The sequence below is a fragment of the Loxodonta africana genome, chromosome 2 (assembly GCF_030014295.1).
Source record: "Loxodonta africana isolate mLoxAfr1 chromosome 2, mLoxAfr1.hap2, whole genome shotgun sequence".
Classification (NCBI taxonomy): Eukaryota; Metazoa; Chordata; class Mammalia; order Proboscidea; family Elephantidae; genus Loxodonta; species Loxodonta africana.
This window is the reverse complement of record NC_087343.1, coordinates 153,655,371-153,675,052: the sequence shown is the minus strand read 5'-3', so window position 1 is coordinate 153,675,052 and position 19,682 is coordinate 153,655,371.

Genomic DNA, 19,682 nt, shown 5'->3' with positions numbered 1-19,682 from the left:
CTATTCCTGCTTGGGTGGTCAAGGGATACCTTTGTGAGGAGGAAACATTTGGATAGAAACCTGAGTAAAGGGAGAAGAAAGTCATGTGGACATTGGATAAAGAACATTCCAGGCAAAGGAAACTCAGGTACAAAGATTCTGAAATTAGATTTATCTTGGCATGCTTGCAAAACAGAAAGAAATCTTGCCAAGCTGGAACAGAGTGAGGCAGAGTGGTGAAAGTTGTAGTCAGGGAGGTAGCGATGGTCTATACCACACAGGAGCTCTTTAGACCATTGTAAGGTGTTTTGATTTTATTCTGAGCGTGATAAGAAGCTACTGTAGTGTTTTGAACAGGGAGTAACATTGATCTGGCTTAAGCATTACAAATATCACTCTGTGTAGAAAATAGATTATAGGAAGGCAAGAATTGAAGCAGGAAGACAAGTTAGGAGGCAATTTGCAGGAGTGAGGTGTGAGATCATGGTGCAAAAAAAAAAGCTTAGAATAAAGTGACAGCACTAGAATTTATTTCAATGGTCAGATTAGTGATTTATTTCAAAGGTAATGAAAACAGAAATTGCTGAAGAATTGGATGTAGAAATTGTATCAGTCAGGAATGCTATTATCTGAAATTAATAGATAATAGTGAAGCAAACACATTTTTTTTATTTGTTTCACATAAGAAGAAGTTTGGAGATAGGCATCTCCTGTGTATTGGCTTAGCTGCTCAATGGTGTCAGGGCCAGTATCTTGGCATTTCTTTTGTATTTTTTCTCATTTATATTACCTGATGGTCATAAGGTGACTGATGCTGTAGCCAATACATTTGAAGACAGGTTTTCCCTAATCCAAATGCTAATGTCAGGCTAGAGTTATGAGAAATGGGCCAACAGCAAGATGAAGGAGATAAGAACCTGGATGAGGTTAAAGGGTTTCTCGGTTAGTAGTGCCTCCTGGTTACTAGCAGAATCAAATGGAGCTCCTCAACGGAGGAAAACATCATCAATTTAGGGATTTTTTTTAATCCCATATTTTCCACAGATTGAAAACAACCAAATATGACCTAATAATTAAAAATTGTCAAAAACATGATGGTGAAGAGTAAGCTTCTTGGCTCAAAAAGATGCATGAGACTATGTGGGCAAATCCTGTCTGGAGGTGAGATGAGAAGGCAGGAGGGGACAGAAGCTGGCTGAATGGACATGGGGAATACAGGGTGGAGAGGATGAGTGTGCTGTCTTAGGCAGAGAGCAGCTAGGAGTACACAGCAAGGTGTGTATAAGTGTATGAGAGACTGACTTGGTTTGTAAACTTTCACTTAAAGCACAATAAATAAACAAAAAACAGATAAAAAAGGTTATCAAAAACACAAAAGAACAACCCACCATAATTAATAAACAGCAGAAGCACAAATACAATATTTGTGAGACATTTAAAGAAATAAAATTATGATTAAAAACTGAGTAAGCAATAAGAAACTATAAAATAATCAGGAATATTTTAAAAGAACTAAATACAACTTTGAGAAATAAAAAAAGTAACTGAAAGAAGACTTCATTAGCAGCCAAGACAGGACACAGGGATGAAATTTACCTTCCAATGTCAAACAACTTAAAATTTTGACAAAATATAAGAAACAAGTGCTTTCGGACACTGGAAATCAGGAGCTATAGAATAATGATCTGTGAGAGAGAGGAAACAAACAAGGTGAGCTTACAATTACTTCATCTTCCTGCCTAGAAATAGTTTCCATGCTACTGTGCAGGGAAAGTGTACCCAGGCAGAGCTTGGCAGTCTACCTGAGTTGAAGAGATGGAGTCGTGCAGGACAAAGTAGACAGAATTCACAAGCCAGAATGAGAGAGGGGAAAACTGCACACACAGAGAATCTGTATAGAGATTCCCTGTACAGAGATCTTCCCCCCTGTGGCAGCAGTGGTGATGATGTGGGGAGACTGGACTATCAATTCTACCCAGCTGTAATAAGGCATGCTTCCCTGTTCCTGGTGAGGTAGTGTCAGGGTAGACATAGTAGAAAGTCAGGACTTTCATCATCACCCCCGTGTTATCAAGGCTACCGTCATCATAGTGTCAGTGGAGACTATGTGGGCAGCCAGAACTCTCACTCCACAAAACATTAAAAAGGACATCCTCATTCTGGTGTCGATGGAGGCCAAGTGAGGAGCCTGAACTTCTAAATCCATTGAGCAGTAACAAGACAGTGCTCACTTTCACTCAGTGTGGTGTTAGAAGAAATCATCTAAAATGGAAGGCTTAAATAGGATACAGAATCTCACAACAGAATTTGGAAATGCCCAGGTTGCAACTGAAAATCAATTGTTATGCAAACAACCAGAAAAATATCAAACTAAGTGAAAAAAGGCAATCAATAGATGCCAGTACTAAGTTCACAAAGATATTAGAATTATCTGACACACAGCTGCAAGACTACTGCAAATGCTACAGAAGACCCACTGCAGTGAAGTCTGCTCACACAACCAGCACTCTGCCTTCCTGCACAGAATAGACATCCCAAAGCTCAGGCCTCCAAAATCAACAGGGAAGATTTCCCTGTGGGGTAAATTCTGGTCTGTCTGTCCCCACTTCCAGTTGGTGCTGAGAACCAATGAACGAGGTTGCTGTGAGCTAAGAAGCTGGTTCATTGAGTGGTGGCTGTTCCCACAGCCAAAATACTACAGTTGGGGCTCTGAAATCAACAAGGCAGACTTTCCTAGGGGTTCATTCTGAGTGTGCCAGGCCTTCCCTCCCCAGGTAACTGCCGGCTTCTGGGCTGATATGAATTATTGCAGGAGGCCCCCTGCAGTAGAGCTAGGATGTGGGTCACTTAAGTGGATCTTACTCCCCCAACCAACACAGGCTCACTGTGGCTCTGAAAGTAACAAGACATATCCGTCAAAGGTCCATCTGGAGAGTGTCAGGCCCTGCTCCTCCAGATACGGAGGAAAGTTTGCCTGTGCTTCTCTGAATGCCAGCTCAGATATAAACAACACCCACAAAGCAGGCAAAACCTGAGGACAACACCCAGCCCTGATGGAGTCCATTGGATGTTGACTTTCCTACTGAAAATGTGGTTGCAAACATGGAGCAGGGGATGAAGCAATAACAAGAGAGGACTGCACACCTGGTGGACAGATTGATTAGAGTGCAATATCTCTACTGAGTGGCTGCAGCCTCTGGTGGATAGATAGATCACTGTGTGTTCTCTGGTGTGTTTGGGAGACACTAAAAGTCGAAAACCAAGATCTGGAACTTTTGAATCCTATTTAAAACAGGGAAGGAGAAGACGCTATCACAGAGACGGAGAGGAAGAAGTAGGCAAGGTCCAAAGTCTCTGCCTGATTAACAGTCTTGCAGAAAGTAAGGTGGGCAAAAACATTAAACACCAGGGAGAAATGAGAAAGTTAATACCCTTGAAAATTCCAATACTCCAACAAAAAAATCACAGGACATACAAAGATAAGAGAAAACATGGCCCATTCAAATAAACAAAATGAAGGGAATGAAACCGCATATATGGAAGCACAAACAATAAACAAAATGGAAGAATATAATTCAACCATGTTAAACATAAATGAAGAACTAAGGGAAGACATAGGCAAAGATTAAAAGAAATAGGGAAAACAATGCATAAACCAAACAAGGATTTTAAAAAAGAGATAGACACTCTAAAAAGAAACCAAACAGAAATATTGCAACAAAAGAGACAATCTGAAATGAGAAACACAATGGAAGGATTTAAGAACCCTTTGATTAGAGAGAAGAAAGAATCAGTGAATAATTTAGTTAGATAATAAATTTTTATTTATTTATATATGCTAATACACAAATTTATAGATATTTATATGTTACTTATTTATGACATATAAAAGATAAGATAGTTGAAATTATGGCAACTGGAGAGCAACAACAACAGAGGTTCAAGGCTACTGAGCACAATTTAATGGAATTATGGGAAAAAATTAATGTATGAAGACGAAATATACACATCAGGGTAATTGCAGAAAGAGATGAGAGAAAGGGACATTAAAGATACCTGAAGAAATGACAGAAAATTTCCCATATCTGTCAAAGGACATGAATCCACAAATCCAAGAAGCTCAAAGAACTCCAAGCAAAATAAACAGGAAGAGATCTAGATTGAGACACATCATAATCCGGCTCTCATAAAATAAAGATAAAGAGAGAATCCTGAAAGCAGTGAGAGAGAGGGGAACAGTGACATATAAAGGATTCCCAATAAGATTAAGCACTGATTTCTCCTCAGAAAAATTGGAGGCCAGAAGGCAATGGAGTGATATATTTAAGGTACTGAAAGAAAAAACTATCAACTAAGAATACTATACCCAGCTAAACTGTCCTTCAATAATGAGACTGAACTTTGAACATTCCCAGACAAACAGAAGCTGGTAGAGTTCATATCCACCAGACCAGCTCTACAAAAAATACTAAAAGGAGTCCTTCAGATGGAAGAGAAAAACACTAGAAAGTAATTCAAAGCCATAAATAAGAAGATCTCCAGTAAAGGTAATTTCATTGACAAGTATAAAGACTAGTAATAAGGTATTCGTGCTTGATGCTTCTGATTGTTTTGTCCTTCATGCTTTTTAATGATAAATGTATATAAAAAAGGGATAAAGTTATGCTACAAGCCCAAGCCCAGTGCCATCGAGTCAATTCTGATTCATAGCGACCTTATAGGACAGAGTAGAACTGCCCCATAGAGTTTCCAAGGAGCACCTGGTGGATTCGAACTGTCAACCCTTTGGTTAGCAGCCGTAGCACTTAACCACTACACCACCAGGGTTTCCAAGTTATGCTACAGGGCACATGAAATATAAAGATGTAACTGGTTATAATAACAAATAAGGGGAAGGGAGGGAACAGGTATAGAATTTCTTGTATGTTACTGAAATTAAGTTGGTATCAACTTACTCTAGAATGTTATGAATGTAAGATGTCAGGTGTAATATTCATTGTAACCACTTAAGAAAATATCTAAAAAATATATCTAAAAAAAAATAAAGCTGGCATTTTAAGAGATGATAGACAAGAAAGTTCAAGAAACACACAGACATCCAAAAAACAAATAACAAAATGGCAGAAGTAGGTCTTTTCTTATTGGTAATTACAGTGAATGCAGATGGACTAAATGCCCCAATCGAGAGGCAGAGAGTAGCAGGATGGATTAAAATACATGATCCAACTACATGCTGTTTACAAGAGACACATCTGAGACTCAAGGACATAAATAGGTTAAAAGTGAAAGAATGGAAAAAAATTCCATGCAAGTAACAACCAAAAGAGAGCTGGGGTGGCAATTTTAATATCAGACAAATCAGACATTAAGACAAAATATGTTAGAAGAGATGAAAAAGGACATTACATACTGATAAAAGGATCGATTAGTAAAGAAGATTTAACAATTATAAATATATATATGCATCCAACACCGGAGCACCTAAATATATAAAGCAAACACTGATAGAATTGAACAGACATATAGACAGCACTAAAATAATAGTTGGAGACGTAAATACACCACTTTAGGTATTGTACGGAACATATAGAAAGATGATCAACAAGGAGACGGAGGACCTGAATGACACTATAAACCTACTAGACCTAATAGACATATATAGAACACTTCACCCAACAACAACACAATATACATTCTACTCCAGCGCACATGGATCATTCTCCAGGACAGAACACATGTTAGGTCATAAAACGAGTCTTGATACACTTAAAAAGATTAAAATCATACAAAGTATTTTCTCTGACCACAGTGGACTGAAACTAGAAATCAATAACACAAAAATTTAAAAACCTAGAAAATACAAAACATATGGAAATGATATAAGACACTATTTGACTACCAATGAGTCAAGGAAGAAATCAAAAGAGAAATCAGAAAATGCTTAGAGTTAAATGAAAATGAAAACACAACATACCAAAACTTATATAATGCAGTGACGGCAGTACTCACAGGGAAATTTATCGAGATAAATGCCTACATAAAAAAAGAAGAAAGGTCTCAAATCAATAGCCCAACTCTACAACTACAGGAACTAGAAAAAGAAGAGCAAACCAAACCCCAGCCTGCCAGAAGACAGGAAACAACAACGATCAGAGCAGAAAAAATGAAATTGAAAACAGAAAAACAATAAAGGAGAATCAGGAAAACCAAAAGTTGGTTCTTTGAAAATATCAATAAAATTGACAAACATTTAACTAGATGGACAAAGAAAGAGAAAAGATGCAAATAACCAAAATAAGAAATGAAATTGGAAACATTACAACTGACCCAATAGAAATAAAAAGAATTATGATAGATTATGAAAAAAAAAAGGATAACCTAGATGAAATGGACAAACTCTTAGAAACATGCAACCTACCTAAAATTACTCAAGAGGAAATAATAAATTTCAACAGACTTATAACAAGGGAAGAGATCTAATTAGTGATCAAAAATCTCCACCAAAAAAAAAGTTCTGCACCAGATAACCTTCATTGGAGAATTCTACTACACATTTAGAAAAGAACTGATGCCAATTCTGTCTAAACCCTTCCAAAGCATAGAGAAGGAAAAAATACCCCCTAACTCATTCTATACAGCCAATATTACCTTGATGCCAAAATTAGACAGACACCATAAGGAAAAAAAAAAACACGATACAAGCCAATATCCCTTATGAATATAGATGGGAAAATCCTCAATAAAATAGTAGCAAACAAAATCCAACAGCATATTAGAAAAGTCATACACCATGACCAAGTGGGATTTATTCCAGGAATGCAAGGATGGTTCAACATTAGAAAATCAATCATTATAATACACTACATTAATAGAACAAGGAAAAGAACTACATGATCATCTCAGTTGATGCAGAAAAGGCATCTGAGAAAATTCAACACCATTTCTTGACAAAAACCCTGAACAAGATAGGAATAGAAGGGAAGTTCCTTCATACGATTAATAAACCAAATCTGTTACTGTTGAGTAGATTCTGACTCATAGCAACCCTATAGGGCAGAGTAGAACTGTGCCAGAGGGTTTCTGAGGCTGTAAATCTACAGACTGCCGCATCTTTCTCCCATGGAGCAGCTGATGGGTTCGAACCTCCGATCTTTCAGTTAGAACTCGAGTGCTTAACCACTGCACCATGGCATTTATGAAAAAACAGCCAACATTGTACTTAATGGAGAAAGATTGAGAGCTCTCCCCTTGATATTGGGAACATGACAAGGATGCTCCCTCTTACTACTCCTTTTCAATATTGTATTGAAGCCCCAGCTAGAGCAATAAAACAAGAAAAAGAAATAAAAGGTATCCAAATGGGGAAAAAGAAGTAAAATTATCTGTTATGGACAACATGATCCTATATAGAAAACCCCCAAAGAATCCACAAGAAAGCTTCTAGATCTAATAAAGGAATTTAGCAACATTGAAGGGTACAAGGTCAGCAAACAAAAATCAGTTGGGTTTACAAAGACATAAGGGAAATATTAATCCAAAGGACTACAGCCTCCACCAGCCTGAGCCCAGAAGAATTACATGGTGCTCAGCTACCATCGCCGACTACTCTGACAAGGATCACAATAGAGGGTCCTGGACAGAGCGGGAGAAAAATGTAGAACAAAATTCAAATACACAGAACAAAATCAGACTCACTGGTCTGACAGAGACTGGAGGAACCCCGAGACTTTGGTCCCTGGACTGCCTTTTATCTCAGAGCTGAAGTCACTCCTGAAGTTCATACTTCAGCCAAAGATTAGACAAGTCTATAAGACAAATAATAATCTTTGTTTTAGGAACATGCTTCATAGTTTAAACATGTGTACAAGACCAAATGGGCACACATGCCCAAAAGCAAAGATGAGAAAGGCAGGAAGGCACAGGAAAATGGGACAAATGGAAATGGAAACTCAGGGTGGAGGAGGGGAGAGTATTGACACATCACAGGGATTGCAACCAATGTCACAAAACAATCTGTGCATTAATTGTTGATTAAGAAAATAATTTGCTCTGTAAACTTTCACCTAAAGCACAGTTAAAAAAAGGGTGGGGGGAGAAGACCAGGGTTCAGTCAATCACGTTAAGAGTAGCCAATTGTTATCTTCTATATTTTTCCCTCCTCTTCTCCTTATAAGACTCATTGTACCTAGCTTACTTTGAGCTATTTGCTTTTTCTGGAATCAAAATAGTCTCCCTATATGTAGATAGAATAACTGTTCAGAATAAAGCTTATGTTCATATTTTGCTGCATTTTGATTATTTAACAATAACAATGTAAAAGGCATACAACGCCTCAAGCAATTAACTTGGGAAGACCGACTTTACAAAGGTAGAAAAAAAAAAAGGTAGAGGAGGTCATAAATCAAACAAAATATATCGAACTGTAATATCAGAGATGTCAAATCTCAAATGTTCTTTCTCCTTTCTCCCCTCTGCCTCTCTGTTCCCCAACCCTCCCGGGGTGTACGGGGGATGGGGAATTGCTAAGTGCTGAAAGGAAGAGAAGAAATTTATCAGTAAAGAAGAGTTAGCCCTAGACTTGTGTTATAAATTAAATTGTGTCCCCTAAAAATATGTGTTGTAAATCCTAACTCCTCCACCTGTGGATGTAATCCTATTTGGGAATAGGGTTTTCTTTGTTATGGTAATGAAACCATAACAGTATAGAGTGTGTCTTAAGCCAATCACTACTGCGATATTAGAAAATTAGGCACAGAAGCAAGCAAGCAGGAATGGGAGAAAGAGTCCACGTGGAGATCTCCAAGGAACACCAAAAAGAACAACAGAGATGCTGAGACAAGGATTTTTCCCCAGAGTGGACAGAGAGAGACTTCCCCTAGAGCTGGTACCCTGAATTCAGACTTCTAGACTCCTAAACTAAGAGAAAATAATTTTTGTTTGTTAAAGCAAAAAAAAAAAAAGAGCAGTTTGGTTCTATAAATAGAAATTTGAAATGGAAATTAGGAAAACAATTCCATTTACGACAATATCTGAAGGAATAAAATAAGTAGGAATAAATTTAACAAAGGATATGAAAGACTTACACAATGAAAACTATAAAACACTGATGAAGGACATTAAAGAATACCTAAATAAATGGAAAGGTGCATGTACGTGGATTGGAAGACATAATATTGTTAAGATGACAATAACACTCAAAGCAACCTATAGAGTCAAAGCAATCTTGACAAAAATACAACACCTTCTTTACAGAAACAGGAAAACTAATCCTCAGTTTTATATGGAATGGCAAGAAGCCCCGAATAGTTAAAGCAATTTTGAAGGAGAAGAACAAAGACTCACACGTTCTCATCTCAAAATGCATTTTACAGCTACAGTAATCAAAACCTCTCATACTGGTATAACAATGGGCACAAAGACCAACAGAATAGAATTGAGAATCCAGAAATAAACCCTCACATCTATGGTCAACTGATTTTTGACAAAGGTGCTATGTCCATTCAATAAAGAAGAGTCTCTTCAATAAACAGTGTTGGGAAAATTGGATTTCCACATGCAGAAAAATGAAACAGGATACATGTTTTACAGCATTCACAAACATAAATTCAAAATGGATTGAAGATCTAAATGTGAAAACCAAAACCATATAAGAAGAAAATGCAAGGGCAATGCTATATTATCTAATACAATGCTGCAGGATTATCTAATATAATAACAAAAGCACAAACAGCAAAAGATGAAATAAATGGGGCCTCACAAAAATTAAAAACTTTAAAAGACTTTACAATAAAAGTGAAAAGATAAGCTACTGACAAGTAGACCAAAAAAAGAACACTTATACACTGCTGCTGGGAATGTAAAATGGTACAACCACTTTGGAAATCAATTTGGCACTTCCTTAAAAAGCTAGAAATAGAACTGCCATACCATCCAGCAATCCAACTCCTTGGAATATGTCCTAGAGAAATAAGAGCCTTGACACGAACAGATATATGCACACCCATGTTCATTGCTGTACTGTTTACAATAGCAAAAAGATAGAAGCAACCAAGGTGTCCATCAACAGATGAATGGATAAATAAATTATGGTATATTCACACAATGGAATACTACGCATAGATAAAGAACAGTGATGAATCTGTGAAACATTTCATAACGTGGAGGAATCTGGAAGGCATTATGCTGAGTGATATTGGTCAGTTGCAAAAGGACAAATATTGCATAAGACCACTATTATAAGAACTCAAGAAATAGTTTAAACAGAGAAGAAAGTATTTTTTGATGGTTACCAGAGTGCGGAAGGAGGGAGGGAGAGGGGTATTCACTAATTAGATAGTAGGCAAGAACTATTTTAGGTGAAGGGAAAGACAACACACAATACAGGGGAGGTCAGCACAACTGGACTAAACGAAAAGCAAACAATTTTCCTGAATAAACTGAACGATTTGAAGGCCACTGTAGCAGGGGCGGGGGTTTGGGAACCATGGTTTCAGGTGACATCTGGGTCAATTGGCATAATAAAATCTATTAAGAAAACATTCTGCATCCCACTTTGGAGAGTGGCATCTGGGGTCTTAAACGCTAGCAAGCTGCTATCTAAGATGCATCAATTGATCTCAACCCACCTGGAGCAAAGGAGAATGAAGAACACCAAAGACACAAGGTAATTATGAACCCAAGAGACAGAAAGAACCACATGAACCAGAGACTACATCAGCCTGAGACCAGAAGAACTAGATGGTGCCTGGCTACAACCGATGACTGTCCTGACAGGAAACACAACAAAGAACCCCTGAGAGATCAGGAAAGCAGTGGGATGCAGACCTCAGGTTCTCATAAAAAGACCAGACTTAATGGTCTGACTGAGACTGGAAGGACCCCAGAGGTCATGGTCCCCAGACCTTTTGTTAGCCCAAGACAGGAACCATTCCCAAAGCCAACTCTACAGAGAAGGATAGGACTGGACTATGGAATAGAAAATGATACTGATGAAGAGTGAACTTCCTGGATCAAATAGACACATGAGACTACGTGGGCAGCTCCTGTCTGGAGGTGAGATGAGAGGACAGAGGGGGTCAGAAGCTGACCGAATGGACACAAAAATATAGAGTGGAGAGAAGGAGTGTGCTGTCTCATTAGGGGGAGAGCAACTAGGAGTATATAGCAAAGTGTATATAAATTTTTGTATGAGAGACTGACTTGATTTGTAAACTTTCACTAAAAGCACAATAAAATTTTAAAAAATGAAGTAAAATGATATAAAAAAAAAACCTAATAAAAAATCGGCAAAGGACTTGAATAGACATTTCACCAAAAAGAGTATTCATATGGTCAACAAGCACATTTTAAAAAGGTCAACATCTTTATCCATCTCAGAAATGCAAATAAAAACCACAATGACATCATTTCACTCCCACGAGAATGGTTAAGATTAAAAAAAAAAAAAGAAAATAACAAATCTTGGCACGGATGTGGGGAAATTGGAACCCTAATCTATTGCTGGAAACCCTGGTGGTGTAGTGGTTAAGTGCTACAGCTGCTAACCAAAGGGTTGGCAATTCAAATCCGCCAGGCACTCCTTGGAAACTCTATGGGGCAGTTCTACTTTGTCCTTTGGGGTTGCTATGAGTCATAACCGACTCGAAGGCACTGGGTTTGGTTTGTTTTTTTGGTTTATCTATTGCTGGTAGGAATGCAAAATGGTACAACCATTGTTAAAAAAGAGTGTGGCAGCGCCTCAAAAAACTAAAAATAGAACTAGCATATGATCCAGCAATTCCACTGTTAGGGATATACCCAGGAGACCTGAAAGCAGTGATGTGAACAGACATATGCACATCAAGGTTCATTGTAGCACTATTCACAATAGCCAAAAGGAGGAAAGAACCTAAATGCCCATCAACAGATGAAAGAATAAATAAAATGCAGCACATGCACACAGTGGAATACTACTGAGCCAGAATAAGGTATAAAGTCCTGAAACATGCTGCAACATGAACAGAGTTTGAAGACATTACAATGAGTGAAATAAGTCAATTACCAAAGGGCAAATATTGTTGACGTCATTAATATAGAAAGACAAGAACGGGCAAATGTATAGAGACCAAAGTTTGCCACTGGATACCAGCGGCAGGAGGGAGAAGAAAAGGGAGAGTTACTGCATATGGAGCACTGAGTTTCAGTTTATGCTGATGGAAAATTCTCATTGATTGAGGGTAATGGTTTCATAGTCGATTGGTGTAATTGATATCACTAAGTTGTATACCTGTAAACAGAAGAATTGGAAAATGTTGTGTTATCTATTTTTTTCAACAACAAAAGAACAAGAGTAGCTGCTGAAGCTGCTTATGTACAACCAAACACCTCATGGTATTGGGTTTCTTGGTTTGAAGATTTAAGGTCATGGTTTCACGGAACATTCCAGTTAATTGGCCTAATATTGTTTTAGAGCTTCCATCCCACCTCCTAGTTCTTGATGTACTGCCTGGGGTTGTAAAACTTATTATTGGCCATCCAAGGTACAACTATTGATTTCTATTCACCTGGAGCAACAGAGGAATATGGAGAATCAGGAATAGGAAATCGCCATTTTTGCCATGAAACCAAAAGAACTGGATAGTGCCTGTCTACCATTATTGAACATTTTGATGAAAGATTCTACTGAATCATCTTGATCAGAAGGAGGGGCAAATATGTAACAAAGTTTCAAATTCTCATGGAATCCAGATTATGAAGCCATTGAGGATGGATGAAATACCCAAAACTATTGCCCTGAGATAATCTTTAAACCTTAAGCAAAAAGTATCCCCTGAAGTCTTTAAACTAAACAATTTAGCTTAATTAGTGAAGAATGTCTGCCTTAAGCATAGTGCTCTTTTAAAGAACTATCCGTATGGGATCAAACTGTTAATAGCAACTCAAAAGATTAAAAAAGATAGGAAATTTAGGGGGCAGTGAGTTTATGTTAATGGGGAAGGAACAATTTGAAAAAGGAGGGTAATAATGGTTGTGCAACTTGGAAAATGTAGTCAATGTCACTGAACTATAAGTGCAGACATTGTAGAGTTGGTATTTTTTTACAACAATAAAAAATACACTTAAAAAGAATTATCTGACACAGATTCTTTTTTTAATTAATTTTTATTGTGCTTTAAGTGAAAGTTTACAAATCAAGTCAGTCTCTAATACAAAAATTTTTATACGCCTTGTTTTACACTCCTAATTGCTCTCCCCCTAATGAGACAGCACACTCCTTCCCTCTGCTTTCTCGCCTCGTGTCCACTCGGCCAGCTTCTGGCCCCCTCTACCCTCTCATCTCCCCTCCAGGCAGGAGATGCCAACACAGTCTCATGTGTCTACTTGATCCAAGAAGCTGGTCCTTTACCAGTATCATTTACATCCCATAGTCCAGTCCAATCCCTGTCTGAAGAGTTGGCTTTGGGAATGGTTCCTGTCTTGGGCTAACAGAAGGTCTGGGGACCATGGCCTCCGGGGTCCTTCTAGTCTCAGTCAGACCATTAAGTCTGGTCTTTTTATGAGAATTTCGGGACTGCATCCCACTGCTCTCCTGCTCCCTCAGGAGTTCTCTGTTGTGTTTCCTGTAAGGACAGTCACCAGTTGTGGCCGGGCACCATCTAGTTCTTCTGGTCTCAGGCTGATGTAGTCTCTGGTTTATGTGGTCCTTTCTGTCTCTTGGGCTCATAATTACATTGCGCCTTTAGTGTTCTTCATTCTTCCTTGGATCAGGTGGGTTGAGACCAGTTGATGACACAGATTCTTAAAGCAGCCACCACAAAAATATTTCAGTGAGAAATTACAAACACTCTTGAAACAAAACAACAATAAATAGAAAGTCTCGACAAGGAAAGATGTAAAGAACAATAAAATTTTTGGAACTGAAAAATACAATAACTGAAATAAAGATCTCAGTAGACTGGCTCAACATCAGAATAAAGGAGACAGAGGAAGGGATAAGTGAACTAAAAGACAGAACAAAAAATTATCCAATAAGAACAACAGAGAGAAAATAGGCTGAAAAAAATGAACAGAACGTCAGGGACCTGTGGGATCATAACAAAGCATTCATGTCACTGGAGCCGCAGAAAGATAAGAGAAAGGGAAAGACTGAAAAAGTACTGAAAAGAAATGCCTAAACACTTCCCATATTTGGCAGAAGACATAAACACAGTTATTCAAAAAGCTGAGTTAACCCTTGTTATGGAGTTAATTGTGTCCCCCCAAAAGATGTGCTAAAACTCTAACCCCTGTACCAGTGAATATAATCCTGTTTTGAAATAGGGTCTTTGAAGACGTTATCAGTTAGGTTGACATGAGGTCATAATGCAGTATGATGGCTCCTAAAACTATATAGCTGCTGTCCTTATAGAAGAAGAGCTGATGTACATAGACAGTCGATGGCTATGTGAAGATGCATCTACAAGCCAATGAATGCCAAGGATTCCAGCTGTCACCAGAAACTAAGAGAGAAGTAGGGAATAGATTCCCTCCAGAAGGAATCAATACCTTGATTTTTAACTCCTAGCTGCCAGAACTGTAAGAAAATAAATTTCTGTTCTTATAAGCCACCTTTTAAGAGTCCTAGGAAACTAATATGACCCCAAAGAGGATAAACCCAAAGAATCCATATCTAGACTCATTATAGTCAAATGTCTGAAAATGAAAAATAAAATAATAATAATCTTAAAAACAGGAAAAGACACCTTACTAACACAGGACAAACAATTCTAAATACGGTGAATTTCTCAAGAGACCATGAAGAACAGAAGAAAGTGGAACAATAATTTTGAAGTTCTAAAAGAAAAGAACTGTCAACCTAGAATCCTACATCCAGGAAAATATTCTTCAGGAATTAGGGGGATATCAAAACACTCCAAGATGAAGAAAAGCAAAGAGAATTTGTCGCCAACAGACCTGTACTAAAAGAATGGCTTAAAAAAAGTTCCATAAATAGAAAGGAAATGATAAAGAAAGAGTTTGGAATATAAGAAACGAAGAAAGAACATGGTAAGCAAAAATATAGTAAATATAATAGACTTATTCATCTGTCATTTTGTTGTACTGTGGTGACTTGCATTTTGCTGTGATGCTGGAAACTATGCCACCCGTATTTCAAATACCAGCAGGGTCACCCATAGTGGACAGGTTTCAGCGGAACTTCCAAACTAAGACAGACTAGGAAGAAGGACCTGGTGATCTACTTGGCCAGTAAAAATATTATAAATAGCAACGAAACATAGTCTGATATAGTGCCGGAAGATGAGCCCCTCAGGTTGGAAGAGAGAGAAAATATGACTGGGAAAGAGCTGCCTTCTCAAAGTAGAGTCGAACTTAATGACATTGATGGAGTAAAGCTTTCAAGATCTTCATCTGCTGATGTGTCATGGTTCAAAATGAGAAGAAACTGTGCAAACATTCATTAATAATCAGAACATGAAATGTACAAAGTGCGAATCTAAGAAAATTGGAAGTCATCCAAAATTAAATGGAATGCATAAAGATTGATATCCTAGGCATTAGTGAGCTGAAATGGACTGATATTAGCCATTTTGAATCAGACAATCATATGGTCTACTATGCCAGGAATGATAAAGATGAATGGCATCACAGTCATCTTCAAAAAGAACATTTCAAGATCTATCCTGACATACAATGCTGTCAGTGATACAATTATATTCATATGCCTAGAAGGAAGACTAGCTAATATGACTATTATTCAAATTTATGCACCAACCACTAATGCCAAAGACGAAGAAACTGAAGATTTTTTTTACCTACTTCGGCAGTCTGAAATTGATGAAACATGTAATCAAGACGCATTGATAATTACTGGTGATTGGAATGCGAAAATTCGAAACTGGGAAGAAGAATTGGTAGTTGGAAAATATGGCCTTGGTGATAGAAATGACACCGGAGATCGCATGATAGAATTTTGCAAGACCAATGACCTATTCATTGGAAATACCTTTTTTCAACAACGTAAAAGACACCTATTAAAAGACAACTATACACATGGGCCTTGCCAGATGGAATATGCGGGAATCAAAATGACTACATCTGTGGAAAGAGATGATAGAGAAGTTCAATATCATCAGTCAGAACAAGGCCAGGTGCCAACTCCAGAACAAACCATCAATTGCTCATATGCAAGTTCAAGGTGAAGCTGGAAAAAATTAAAACAAGTCCATGAGAGCCAAAGCACAACCTTGAGTATATCCAACCTGAATTTAGAGATCATCTCAAGAATAGATTTGACACAGTGAATGCTAATACCAGGAGACCAGACGAGTTGTGAAACGACATCATATGTGAAGAAAGCAAGAGGTCATTAAAAAGACAGGTGAGAAAGGAAAGACAAAAATGCATGTCAGAAGAGACTCTGAAACTTGCTCTTGGATGTAGAGTAGCTAAAGCAAAAGGAAGAAATGATGAAATAAAAGAACTGAACAGAATATTTCAAAAGACAGCTCGAGGAGATAAAGTATTATAATGAAATGTACAATAACATGAGTTAGAAAACCAAAAGAGAAGAAAGGCCTCAGCATTTCTCCAGCTGAAAGAACTGGGAAAAAAATTCATGTCTCGAGTTGCATATTGAAGGATTCTATTGGAGAAACATTGAATGATGCAGGAAGCATCCAAAGAAGATGAAAGGAATACACAGAGTCACTGCACCAAAAAGAATTGGTTGGCATTCCACCAGTTCAGGAAGTAGCATATGATCAAGAACAAATGGTACTGAAGAAAGAAGTCCAAGCTTCACTGAAGGCATTGGTGAAAAACAAGCATCCAGGAATTGACAGTATATCAATTGAGATGTTTCAGCAAACGAGTACAACACTGGAAGCACTCATTTGTCTATGCCAAGAAGTTTCAAAGACAGCTACCTGGCCAACCCACTGGAAGAGATTCATATTTGCACCCATTCCAAAGAAACATGATCCAACCGAATGTGGAAATCATCGAACAATATCATTAATATCAAACTCAAGTAAAATTTTGCTGAAGATAATTAAAAAACCATTGGAGCAGCACATCAACATGGAACTGCCAAAAATTCAAGCCAGATTCAGAAGAAGACGTGGGATGAAGGATATCATTGCTGATGTTGGATGGATCTTGACTGAAAGCAGAGAATACCAGAAAGATGTTTACCTGTGTTTTATTGACTATACAAGGCATTCGGCTGTGTGGATCATGACAAGTTATGAATACTGTTGTGAAGAATGGGAATTCCAGAACACTTAATTGTGCTCAGGAGGAACCTGTACATAGACCAAGAGGCAGTTCTTCACACAGAACAAGTAGATACTGCATGGTTTAAAATCTGGAAAGGTGTGCATCAGGGTTATATCTTTTCACCATACTTATTCAGTCTGTATGCTGAGCCAACAATCAGAAAAGCTGGACTATATGAAGAACATGGCATCAGGACTGGAAGAAGACTCATTAACAACCTGCAATATAAGGATGACACAACCTTGCTTGCTGAAAGTGAAGAAGACTTGGAGTACTTACCAATGAAGGTCAAAGACTACAGCCTTCAGTATGGATTACACCTCAACATAAACAAAACAAAAATCCTCACAACTGGACAAATAAGCAGCATCATGGAGAAAATATTGAAGTTGTCAAGGATTTCATTCTACTTGGATTCATAATCAATGCCCATGAAAGAAGCAGTGAAGAAGTCAAACACCATATTGCATTGGGCAAATATGCTGCAAAAGACCTCTTTAAAGTGTTAAAAAGCAAGGATGTCACTTTGAGGACTAAGGTGTGCCTGACCCAAGCCATGGTATTTTCAATCACCTCATACGCATGCAAAAGCTGGAAAATGAATGAGGAACACTGAAGAAGAAGTGATGAATTTGAACTACGGCCTTGGGAAGAATATTGAATATACCATGGACTGCCAGAAGAATGAACAAATCTGCCTTGGAAGAAGTATAGCCAGAATGCTCCTTAGAAGCGAGGATGGTGAGATTTCATTTCACATACTTTGGATATGTTATCAGAAGGGACCAGTCCCTAGACAAGGACATCATGCTTGGTAAAGTAGAGGGTCATCAAAAAAGAGGAAGACCCTCAAGGAGATGAATTAATACAGTAGCTGCAACAGTGAGCTCAAACAAAGCAAGGATTGTGAGGAGAGCTCAGGACTGGGCAGTGTTTTGTTCTGTTGTATATAGGGTTGCTATGATTTGGAAATGACTCAACAGGACCTAATGACAACAGTATAATAGACTTTCCTTCTTGTCATGATTTTTCTAAATTCTTTGACAGATGAAGCAAAAATTATAACATTGATAAAGTTCTAAATGAAATAGGAAAAATATTTAAGACAATTATAAATGTGGAGTGTAGCTGATCATAAAAGAGATAAGTGTTCCATACTTCACCAAACTGGTAAAATTACACCACCAAAAGACTGTGATAAGTTATGTATACATAAAGTAATGCTAAGAGAAACTACTACAGAAGTTTTAAAAAATGCACTCAAACACACTATAGGCTGCTATGAAATGGATAAGCTTTAAAAACACTATGCTGAATGAAATGTCAGTCACAAAAGGAGAACTATTTCATGAACCCACTTACATGATTTAGAATAGGCAAATACATAGAGGCCAAAGTGTATTAGTGGTTACCAAGAGTGGTAGGAAAGAGGTAAGTGGGTGTCATTCCCTAGGGGGCACTGAGTTTCTGTTAGTGTTGACAGAACAATTTGGAAATGGATAGTGATGATGGTTGCACAATATGATGAATGTAATCAATTTCACTGAATTGCATATGTAAAAAATGATGAATTGGCAAACGTTTTGTTATACATATTTTAGCAAAATAAAGCAATTTTAAGTGACATCACATAAAATGGTAGAATAGGGAACTCCAAAATTCCATCCCTCCATTAAAGCAATGATTAAGCTGACAAAAACTGTCAGAATCAAATTTTGGGGCTCTCTGAAATCTTAAGAAGAAATTACAACAACCAGACAAATGTTAAACGAAGAAAAAATCTACTAAATTTCAGTAAAAGAACATGGTGACAATTTAACTTACATACTATCCCCCACTCCCCAGCTTAGTGGTGGCTCCCAGAAAAAATGGCCTGCATTCCTGGTGTGGTTTGTTGGTGCCAGAGGAAGGAACACAGATCTTGTTCTTAAAGAATTTTGGATGTGTGTTTTGACCTGTCTGGTGGATCCTTAAGAGACTGGCTGAGGGAATTGTCTTTGTTTTGCCCAACTTAAAACTTTCTCAGGGCTGGATTGGCCTCTTGAGCAGCATTTGTCAAAATCAGTTAAAGGCAAATATACTAGCCAGACCTGCCTGGGGCAAGGGATAACGGATGGGGCAAACAGTAGCAAACTAAAAAGCATTGGAAGAAAGAGCCTGGAGAAAGAGATACATGGAGGAATAAGAGCTCTGAAAAGATCCTAAAGTACCAGGGAATATAGAACGCCATGTGCATGATCAGGTCTGAAAACGTTCTCAGAGAAAACCTGAGAATACCTTAAGCTTTCACTTCTGGCTGACTTTTAGGTGCCACACAAACAAAAAGTGAAGGGTAAGATAGAACTGTAAACAACCAAACTAAGCATTGAAGGAGTGCCACAATACAGTGCCAATCTGCAAAACCCAGAAGTTTTTTGTTTGTTTTGTTTCCACTCCAGGCATGTAGG